Source organism: Ursus americanus, chromosome 10 (assembly GCF_024610735.1).
Source record: "Ursus americanus isolate L20-20 chromosome 10, mUrsAme1.1.p, whole genome shotgun sequence".
NCBI lineage: Eukaryota > Metazoa > Chordata > Mammalia > Carnivora > Ursidae > Ursus > Ursus americanus.
The window spans coordinates 57,705,956-57,717,820 of NC_142136.1; the positions used below are offsets into that span (position 1 = coordinate 57,705,956).

The following is an 11,865-nucleotide window of genomic DNA, read 5'->3' on the forward strand; positions in this document are numbered from 1 at the left end:
TGATCTATTGATCATATGAAAAAACAGAAAAAGTTTAAGAGAATGATAATCTCTCAAATAGCCATATTTGATCAGTCTTCAGGTTGATTTCTAGGGTATTTAGGATGATTTGATAGTTATCTAGTTATGTTTGTGGGACGAGATGAGCCTAGGGTCCTCCTACTCTATTGCCATCTTCCTCTTAAGTAGCCATATTTTAAATGCCAACTCTTAAACGGATTAAATATTTAACATGAGTGAATTGATAATTTTAAGGCCCTTAATAACAACTGTTCTTAATTGCAGCAGTTTTGCTTTGGACAAAGATTATGGGGATAAGTTTTAAATCTGGTTGGAAAATTGCATTGAAATATACTAATTTTATCAAATTTTGAGTATGTGGGTATTTGGGGTCTTTCAGATTTACTCTTTGTATGTTCAGGAACATTAGTTGTTTCAGACTGGAATATGACTGGCTATAGCTAGTTGAATAAAATTCCTGCAGTTCATCCATTCTTCTCCTACCAGCAGGTGTCATTATGGAAATATGAAAATACTGTAAATTCCAAAGTTGTAGGAACTGGCAGTGAGAAAGAGAAGTAGCACTTTGGATATTAAAAAACAACGAAGAGTGAAGAGAAAATTTGGTGCTAACCAAGGACTGCATGTTTAATTACTAGTTTGGCAATGTTTTATAATAGAATGTAACTGATAAAGGATTTCAAGGCACAAACTTAATTTATTTTAATTAGATTAAGCAAATATTAAGACCAGCTCCAAGCTCATAGGATCTCAAAAGAAAAGACATAACTCTTATCCTTAAGGAGCTGGCATGATATCTGTGGAGAAAAGGGTACATTCATGAAATAATTAACAGAATGCATCAGTCTTTCTTTTTAACATGCCAGATTGAAGTGCATTTATAATGTAAGTAGTGAAAGTTCCAGCTGGAAGAGCTGTGTGTAGTATTGTTGCTTCTGGATTAATCGAGTAATACTGTTTATATATTTAAGTAGGGAGAAGTTTCAAAATTATTTGGTAACTTGATAGCTCATTCTTTCCTTTCTTGCTAACTACCATCACCTATCTTTCTCCATACATCTTAAGCAATAATCAAAATAATTACATATGTATTGGTTAACCTAGGATGTAACAATTGTTTATAACAGTTTGCTATAATCAATTGATAATATGATTAAGTCTTTCTAAAAAGCAAGGTAAATACTACCAGTGGTCATTTTTATTAAGAGATCTTAATACAGTACCCTGGATAAGAAGAGCATTAGTGTTCTAGATCAGGATCTGAATTTCCCCTCTAGACTGTGAGTTCTTCTATGGGATGGGATATGTGATTTGTCTTTGTATTTCTGACACTCTAAAGCTGTGTCTGTATCTTTGGTGGGCTCTTAGTACATGTTTGTTGAATGACTAAATGAGTGATAATATCACCAAAGGATAGGGTATTAGCAAGTGTGCATACATTATGTTGTTAGAATGTATGTTGATATTAGATTAAGAAATCTCAGATGGAATAACTCAGAAACTGAATTGAAAAGTTGATAGAATCCTAAATTTTTCTCTTTTGATACTATTAGTCCATCCAAGGAAGATTTGTCTGAAAAATTATTTTAGCATACAATGTGAAGGACATTATAATTCACCTAAGTAGAATGAATCAATATTTTCCAATGACAGTTTACTTACTGTACTCATAGTAACTCTTTTAATCTGAATTATTAATTTACCAGCTACTACATGGTGAGGCTGATATCCTTAGCCTACCTTTGGTGGGTTGAGCTAACCACACTTTATTCATCATTTATATCTCCAGCTGCTTACTGGACTTCCCCATTTTGATTTTCTGTTGTCAGCACCACCTTAACATGGCAAAACAGGAAATCATTGTTTTTTACCTGCAAACTACCTCCTTCTTCTGGGCATTCCTTTTTTCTTAAAGGTACCATCATTTTTCTAGTTCCTGGGCTAAAAACTTCGATATTTCCTTTTTCTTAATCATTTTCTCCATCCGATCAACAAATCTCTTACATTTCCTTTGTGATGCTTTTGTTATTAATTCTTTTCTTCCTTTCCATTTCCATTACCAAGACCTTGGGTTAGACCATGCATGGATAAAATAGCCTCCTGGATCATCCTGCTATTAGTTTCTCCTCTTTTTTTCTATGAATGACTATGAACATTTTAGTTAGAATCATTCAAACATCAATACCAAATCCATACTCTTCATCGGAGTTGCCATGGCCCCTCACGGTATGCCACCTGATCACCACTCTAATTCAAATCTTGTCTACTCCACTGCTTTGCTCTAGTTATATGGGAAAAATGCAATTTTCTGTCTAGCCATTCCTCTCTGACTTCTAGAATTTTTTTTATTGTGGTAAAATACACATAATGTATACATGCATAATAATGTATACATTATTTTGTACCAAATGTATAAAATTTACCATTTTAACAATTTTGGTAAAAAATTCGGTAAATTTTTGTAAAAATATATAGCTCAGCGGCATTAAGTACATTCATGTTGTTGTGCAATCATTACCACTTTCCATCTTCCAAACTTTCTTATCTTCCCCAAATGAAACTCTATACCCATTAAACAACTCTCCATAACCCCCTCCCCCAGCCCCTGGCAACCACTACCATTATTCTACTTTCTGTCTCTATGAATTTGACTACTCTATGTACCTCACATAAATGGAATTACATATTTGTCCTCTTGTGACTGGTGTATTTCACTTAGCATAATGTTTTTAAGGTTCATCCATGTCATAGCATGTGTCAGAATCCTTTTTAAGGCTGCATAATATTCCATTGTATGTATATATCACAGTTTGTTTATCCATTCATCCATCAAGGACATTTGTAGTTTTTACACTTTCAACATATCCTACTAATCGCAAAGGATTAATCTTCTACACCTTACTTCATTCATATTACTTGACTGCTCAGAAGTCTTCAGTGAGTTCCAGGTAGAATCTACCTGGATACTACCTTTTTCCAGGTAGTATCAGGTACAGCATTTATAGCCAAACATCCATGGCTTTCCCCAGTGGGTCCTGACCTATGTATAGAATATTATTGCCCACTATTATTAATCTTCAACATTTGTTCATGAAGCAAGTATTTTTTCAATGTCTGGTATGTGTTGGCCCTGAGATAAGTGCTGCCAATCCAGCATTAAACCAAAGGAACCTGGTCCCTTGTTTCATGGTACTGACCTCAGCAAAGTGATTCTTTCATTCACGCTAGAATGCTTTTCCCTTTCACCTTGGAAGCTGGCTACTGCACCCAACTTGAAATTGCTAAGAACCATTAGGTGACCAACTTGCCAAAAGCTAATTCTCTAGTAATCATTTGATCAAAAGATGAACTTGCTGAAATACTGAGTTTTTCTAAAAAAGTTATTTTTGCCCTGATGTCCCCAAAGCCCTTTTCCTGGAGATATATTTTGGTCAAATGCTGTTTAATATCAGCTTGCCTGTGTTTCACATTGTAGACCCTGAGAATTCCTAGAACACTGAACACTTTCTACAGAATGATTACATTTTTAGCACTGATTTTCGTCTTAATTATTATTGTTTCTGTCCCTGTTACTTCTGTCCCTAACTGTGCCCTGCATTGTCCTGGTGCAGTGGCTTTGACAAATTGTCCTGTCTAAGGTATTTGTCAGATGATTACTCAGCAAATTGGTTATTCGTTGAATCAGTCATTAGGGGGCTGATCATTTGACAAATCAGTTTCCAAAAAAATTTCAAATGTCTTCTCTCCCTTGTAGTAAATCAGGGGGAAGCATTTTCTTCTATTTTTCAGGGTCTGTCCTCTCTAGTTGAACCATAGTATTTTTTGATATTTCTGTTGATTTGTCTTTAGCAGCGTCCTTCTTATCATATCTTGTGATCAGAACCAGTAGTTGGTTTGTTAATCATGAGAAGTTGAGGGATAATAGAAAATCATATAGACACATCTTTTAAAATAAAACATATTAATGTACATTCTATTAGCCAGTCATTCAGTGGAGGGTTGAGGCATTTTCTGTGCACATGGGCCAACTGATTATTCATATCATCTCTCTTACATAAACCATACTCGTAATGAATCACCTATGATTTCCAGTTTCATGTTTTTAAAATAAGAGCAAGATCTTAAAGACACTTGTGCTATAATGAGTGCAGCATCCTTGTATATTTTTATTATTCTTCCCTGTGATGAACAGTTGTTTCACTCATACTCAATTTAAGAGCAGATTTTCCTAGCAACTCATCTTTATTGATTCTTTAAAAGAATTCAGTTTGCGTTTTTAAAGAAACACAACTCTCTGTTGTCATATTTCATCAGATAATATAGATATTTAATTAAATTATATAATTATAATAATAAATACAAGTGGCACCACTTTACTCCTTTGGAAAGCCTGCCATGCGGTTGGTGGGAGTAGAAGCTTGCAGGCATGTGGCTGCTGGCTGTGAGCACCGAGTGTGGCGTGGTTTATCAGCTCGTGTATTTTACTGAGGACGTAGGGAGCACTGTTAAATGTGCAGTCTAGTGCAGGTTGGCTAGAAGGGCTTTTACTGTATTTGTTCATTCTTACAGACGAAGGTGTGTGCATGCTTACCATCTTAGAATGAAGGAGGAGCTGAGGAGGGATCTGTCAGGAATTGGTATATGCAAATCTTTCTGGTTCAAATGATAGGAAAAGGAAGCTTCTACATTTGATGTAAATTTATCAGATGTATCAGAGATCTAGGGAAATGAGGGTGGAGAGACTGAAGAAGCAGGGTCTCAGACTGTCACAACTGGCCACTTTATCTCCAGGCAGATAGATTTTCCCACATGGACCGTCTCTGCTAAGGAATCCCCTCCTCTGCCTATGTGACCATGCAGGGCCCAGCCAGGGATTGCAGCCCCCTCTGAGGGAAGTCCCTCGGTGGACTTCATCTGACTGCCCACTTTTGGGCCCTCGTCCTCCATGTAAAGGTGTGCTGGTGGTGCTCTGTCACGGTCTCCTCTGCGTACTTCCATACATGTGTGTGGAAAGAAATCATGTGTGGGAGTGGGAGGCGGACTCTCCCTCTCTAGTTTCCAGTATTGACGCAGTGCTGCTCAGTGTTCACACCATTCAAAGTTATCCTTCCTAATCAGACTTAAGGCAATGGAGTAATAATAATGTAAGTTATTTTGTGCTGTGCTTTGTGGTGTTAGTGTGGTTTATTGCTTCATTTAGTGAGATAAATAACCAGACTGCTTGAAAAGGGCGTGATTTGAACAAAGCATTAATGAAGGTGAGGAAGGAGTTGCCTTCCACTTTCTGTTCTGCCTTCCTTGCAGTCCAGTCTGGGTACTTTTTTTTTTTTTTTAAGATTTTATTTATTTATTTGACAGAGAGAGAGACAGCCAGTGAGAGAGGGAACACAAGCAGGGGGAGTGGGAGAGGAAGAAGCAGGCTCCCAGTGGAGGAGCCTGATGTGGGGCTCGATCCCAGGACCCTGGGATCACGCCCTGAGCCGAAGGCAGACGCTTAACAACTGAGCCACCCAGGTGCCCTGAGTCTGCTTACTTTTTAAATTATCTGCTCCCGGCTTTGTCTCATGAAGGTGCAGCTACATCAGGACATTAGCTTGTTGGTGCTCACGGTTACTTCTCCCCCCTCTTTTAATAGATATAGCTTTTGAAAGAAAAGAAAGATAGACCAATAAACAATGTCAGGAGAGCACAGACCCTAGTCTCAGTCTTGAGGACAGCTTTTGGAAAACAGTGGCTGGGATTTCCTTGTCTATGATCTTGTTTTCTAACTGCCTGAATCTGCATTGTCACAGATGGGCACATTTTTGCTAGATCAAGGAAAAGATGAATTCTGTGGCTTTGGAACAACGTTTTCTTCAATTGCCTAACCACAGGCAGAATAAGGTCTTTCTGAGAAAGGGAAACTGGACTACAGGCATCTTTCTTCCATCAGAAGATGAAATGGATCCCCAGTCAGCCTCACCACATACAACTCTTGCTTTATGTTAACATGCGTTGAAATCTTATAGACTCTGTCCTCGATCTCTGAACTCGAAAATCTCTTGTAATACTATAAATTATCCTCACTGGCTTCCTTTTTTAAGCTCTAGTGAATAATCCATGTGCTCTCAAGTTTCTGTTCTAAAAATGTCCCTCCAGGGACCTGCAGTGAAAATGAGGCGTTGTTTTATGTTGTTTGAACACTGCATGAACCCGGTCCCTGCTTTGATTTTAGAAGCTGACCATATCTGAGGCAGTTCTCCTAGCCTACAGCTGTGGCAGATTCTCCTCTTCTCTTCATTGCCTCCAGAGCTAGGAGGCTCTGCCTGCATGAAGGTGGGGTAAGAAGTGTGACCGCCGTAAGGAAAAACTGAAGCTTACTCACCCAGTGAAGCAGTGAGCCTTGATAAAAATGGTCAGTTAAAGGTCATAGACTGAGGAGGCTTCAGAACCAGCTTCTCTCAGCTGCAGACATAGACACCTGCCACTACTGTCCTGTCCTGATGCTTGGCTGGTGGCATGGTCATAGTGGTCAAAAGAAGTTCATAGAATATTGACTTTTCAAGGTCCAGGTTGGGTTTCTAATGTTTTATAAACCAAGGAGTTTAATTAGCTGTGTTCACACCACTTATCTTTATTCCAGCATACTTTGGATGAGGTGCATGCTTTTGACTCTGGAAATGTGAAGGGTCCTCCTCTAACTTCTCAGCTTTACAGAACATGGTTTGTGTCTGTTACCATTGTCATTTCTGGCTTTCGTATGGCCACAACTATCTGTTAAGTCAGTGGAAAACAGACTGTGGTTTTTCTTAGATGTTTTCTTAAACTCCTCTGGGGCAGTGTCTACTCTGGAGGCAGTTTTTCCTTTCTCCACCTTTAAGATAGTTCTGAGAATCTAAGGAAAAATTGGTATCTTTTGGACTTTCAGCCAAGTGTATTTGCTGGCGAGGCTAAACATTCAAGCAGATTTAGAGTGAGTGACACTGAGTCTTCAGTTACACGGTGAAGTTCACCACTTTGATGTGTCTTCTTTCCCATTGTGTTTTTTTTTCCTTCTAAATAGAGTGGAATCCTATCAAATGTATACTTAGCTTAAACAAATACAATTATGCTTAAATAATTTTGTTCTCTACTGCAACCAGTAAGTGTTTGCCTTGGGGCACACAGAAGATGATAGGAAAGAACCTGCTCTTCCCTTGGTTGTCTTAGTTCCCATGTGCTGCTCATGGTGTTAACTTATTGTGCTGAGTGTGATTCTAATACTGATTGTACAACAGATTGTTGTTACCACTTAGTCTCTAAATAGAAGTTAGGTCCCTGGTCTCAACCAAAGCCATGGTTATCTGTTCCACCTTTGCAGGAAAATTTGGATATGTTGGACTGAACTGAGAGACTGTGTGTCTCTGACATGGTACATTCCTTAGAGATTTTCAAGTGTAATTTTGGTGATATGTAATTTTAGCCCTAAGTGCTCACTTCAGAATCTGTCACCTAAGATAATACACCATAGTAGTTTCTGATTTGTCTTTATGGTGCCTTTTGTGATAAATAATTCACATTCTGGTAACATTCTGCATTCTCTTTTAAATTTAAAGTGTTTCCTAGTCTTTTTAGGTAGTGAGGATATAGATTGAGCTGGTATTTGTTGTCTTCTCTACCATTGCTATATAGGGTCTATGTAGCCTTTCTGTTGATCTGGGACATTATGGAAACTTAGAGCCAAGCCTAGAGCCAAAATGTTGGACACACCCCAGTTTGCTTTTTTAGAGTTGATTGCTGGATGCTGTATGCTGAAGATGCTAAGAGTCATAAAAATAAGCTAAGATTTCTGAAAGGTAAATACCCAAAACACCAAAGCTCAATCCTACAGTTCTTGGTACTGCACGGTTTATTGTAGATTGTAAGTTGTTATAGTGATAGGAAAGGGCTGCCCTGAATGGGAATTGGGAAAGATGTTGGAATCTGAAGATGGCCTTTGTCTAAATGCAATGAAACTCACACAAAACCAGGCTTCCTTGTACGGCAACATTCAACAACAGTCTCACTTGAGAAATCTTGAAGAATGATGTAACTATTTACTCTTAAGTTTTATTTTTAAGGGAGTTCAGATAGTGAAATAATACAGAAATATTCCTAAAAATTCCCTTTACACTTCTTTCTTTTTCACCAGCTTCCCACTCATGGCAACTGCATAAAGCTCTCTTTTGCTCTGCCTCGAGTGCACTTCTGGGTGGCTCTGCCATTCTGAGACCTCACACACCACACACTGACCTTCTTTGGTGTATGTAGTCTTCTGGAACATGTACTGTCTAGTGCTGGTGGTTTTTCTTGTAAGCATAAGCTACTCTTGCCCCAGAATTCTGGTGAATATAATCTTCATATCAGTGTGAAAGTTTTTCTTTTATTTACTCTTTGATATTGACTTGACACATACTGCTTGTGCTCATGTTGATATAATATGTGCAGTTGAGTTGTCTAAGACCCTGACAACCAGACCAATCTGCCTTCACCCTGTCATTAAATCAGTGGGGCCACTATAATGGGAGGTATGTATATAATTACAGTTACAGTATATAGCAAACAGCTGGCCCAAAGTAATACTCCTCACTTCGTCTCTTGGTCTCCCCAGAGGCCATATAAAGGTGGTGGATTTAGATGTAAATGGCTCTGACTGAGTGTGGCAGCTCTGAATATGGCAGTAGTGGTGGTGGCTGTGGCTTTCCTTTTTAGTCTGGGTGTGACTTTTATCTCAGATGATTTTTTGAGTTACTACCAGAGTAGGACATATGGCTGCGGTCTGGGGGAGAGAAAAACTAAATCTACTTGGTATATCTTTATTCTTTACACAACTTTGTTATAAAATTTATACAAGCATCTGTATTCGTCAGGTTCTCCAGAGAAACAGAATCAATAGGATGTTTATGTGTTTCTCTCCTTCTCTCTCTCTCAAGAGATTTCTTATAAAGAATTGGCTTATGAAGTTGGGAGACAGAAAAATTTCAAGGTTTGCAGCTTGAGTTGGCAAGCTGGAGACTCAGCAGAGCCATTGGTGTAGTTGTATTCTGAAGGCTAGCAGGCTCAAGACTCAGTAAAAGTAAAAGCTGATGTTTTAGTTCAGGTCTGAAGGCAGGAGAAAAACTGATGTCCCAGCTCAAATGCCACTAGGCAGAAGGAATTCTCTCTTCTTTGGTCCTTTTGTTCTATTCTGGCCTTCTACTGATTGGACGAGGCCCATCCACAATAGAGAGGACTATCTGCTCTACTGAGTCTACCAATTCAAATGTGCAATTTCTCTTCCAGAAACACCCTCATAGACACATGCGGAATAATGTTTGAGTAACTCGCTGGGTACTCTGTGGCCTAGTCAAGTTGACCCGTATATTTATCCATCGCAGCATTCATGAAGAATGTAGGAACATATAATTTACAATTCAACTCCCATTTATATGTATGTTATTACTTGATGGATGTGATCATTTTGTTAGAATTCAGTGAAAGGAGAGGCATGAGAAAATTTTAATGAGATTATTTATTTCCTGTGTTTTTCTAGAGGAATTATATTAATCTGTAGATCTTTTTTCTTCTACTTCATTTAACAATTTAGGGTATATATTTCATCTTGCTGTCTTTGGCATCAAAAAAATGATGTGATAGGTCTTTCTCTGTTCTATAAAAAATGATTTTTTTTCTCTAAAAAAGGTGCTCATCTTCACTTTATAAAGTCTAAATGGTCTACTCACCTCAAAAGGAACAGTTAGGCCAGAATTTCTGCCTGAACAATAGCTTAAAGAAATCCTGTGGTTGTGCTCACTTTGGCAGCACATGTACTAAAACTGGAATGATACAGAGAAGATTAGGATGGCCCCTGAGCAAGGATGACATGCAGGTTTGTGAAGTGTTCCACGTTAAAAAAAGAAAAGAAAAGAAAAAAGAAGAAATCTTCTGGCTTTTTTTCCATTAGCTTCAACTAACATGGGTTGTCTCAGAAAAGCTGCTTGAGCTGACTCGCCTCAATATGATGCCTGCTGGGTTTTGTATTACCAGCTTTCTTCACCTTAGAATTTGACTAAGGCAGAAGTCTATCAGAGGATTACAGTTTGATCCAATTGGTTGTTATTTGGGCCACAGCACGGGGAAATATCTGGGGGGTTGGATGGGCTTTCTAGGTGTGAGGCTCTTTCTTGTGGAGGTGGTTTATACAAAAGGCATGGAGAGGGAGCTCCTAAATTTCTTAACACAATCAACTGGGAGGAAAAATGTGCTGTAATGTAATGGTATTACTTCTGTGGTAAACCTTCTCAGAGATCTCTGGCCCGGTAACTGGCCCAGAAGAAAGACCTAATAGAAATACTGACTTTACTTGAAGTCTGTGGGCCATTTTTTAAAAGTTTTTATTTTATTTTATTTTTTTAAAGATTTAAATTGCACTACTGGGTATTTACTCCAATGATACAGACAGTGAAGAGAAGGGCCATATGGACCCCAACGTTTATAGCAGCATTGTCCACAAGCTACATTGTGGAAGGAGCCGACTTGCCCTTCAACAGATGACTGGATTAAGAAGATGTGGTCCATATATACAATGGAGTATTACTCAGCCATCAGAAAGAACGATTACCCAACATTTGCAGCAACATGGACGGGACTGGAGGAGATTATGCTAAGTGAAATAAGTCAAGCAGAGAAAGACAATTATCATATGGTTTCACTCATTTATGGAACATAAGAAATAGCAGGAAGATTGGTAGGAGAAGGAAGGGAAGAATGAAGGGGGGTAAACAGAAGAGGGAATGAACCACAAGAGACTATGGACTCTGGGAAACAAACTGAGGGCTTCAGAGGGGTGGGGGACAGGGATAGGCCGGTGATGGGTATTAAGGAGGGTACATATTGCTTGGTGCACTGGGTGTTATATGCAAACAATGAATCATGGAACACTACATCAAAAGCTAATGATGTACTGTATGGTGACTAACATAACGTAATAAAAAATTATTATAAAAAAGTAAAGATTTAAAAAAATTATTTGACAGAGAGAGAGAGAGCACAAGTAGGGGGAGTGGCAGGCGGAGGGAGAGGGAAGCCAGACGTGGGAGTTGATTCCAGGACCCTGGGATCATGACCTGAGCCAAAGGCAGACACTTAACCTACTAAGCCACCCATGCGTCCCTAAAAGTTTTTATTTTAATTCCAATTAGTTAACATACAGTGTTATATTAGTTTCAGGTATGCAATATAGTGATTCAACACTTCCATATAATACCCAGTGCTCATCACAAGTGCCCTCCTTAATACCCATCACCTATTTCACCCATCCCCCCAACCCCCTCCCCTCTTCTAACCATGAGTTTGTTTTCTATAATTAAGAGTCTGTTTCTTGCTTTGTCTCTCTCTCTTTTTCCCCTTTGCTCATTCGTATTCTTTCTTATATTCCACATATGAGAGAAATCATGAGGTGTTTGTCTGCCCCTGACGGGCTTCTTTCACTTAGCATTATGCTCCATCCATGTTGTTGCAAATGGCAAGATTTCACTCTCTCTTTTTTGTGGCTGAATAATATTCCATTGTATATATAACCTCTTTATCCATTCATCAGTTGATAGACACTGGGCTGCTTCCACATCCTGGCTATTATAAATAATGCTGTTATAAACATAGGGGTGCTTGTATACCTTTGAATTAATGTTCTTGTATTCTGTGGGTAAATACCGAGTAGTGCAATTGCTGGATCATAGGGTAGTTCTATGTTTAACTTTTTGAGGAACTGCCATACAGTTTTCCAGAGTGGCTGCACCAATTTGCATTCCCACCAATAGTACATGAGTGTTCCTTTTTCTCCACATCCTTACCAATACCTGTTGTTGT

The 11,865-nt window shown here is 38.6% G+C and overlaps 1 non-coding gene across 1 annotated transcript; it reads left to right on the top strand.

Annotated features, from left to right (window-relative positions):
* Positions 1-9,803: 9,803 nt before the first annotated feature.
* LOC123792035 (U6 spliceosomal RNA) lies at positions 9,804-9,910 on the top strand. Its single transcript, XR_006779620.1, has one exon. It is a non-coding gene; the product is annotated as a U6 spliceosomal RNA (small nuclear RNA).
* The last annotated feature ends 1,955 nt before the right edge of the window (positions 9,911-11,865 follow it).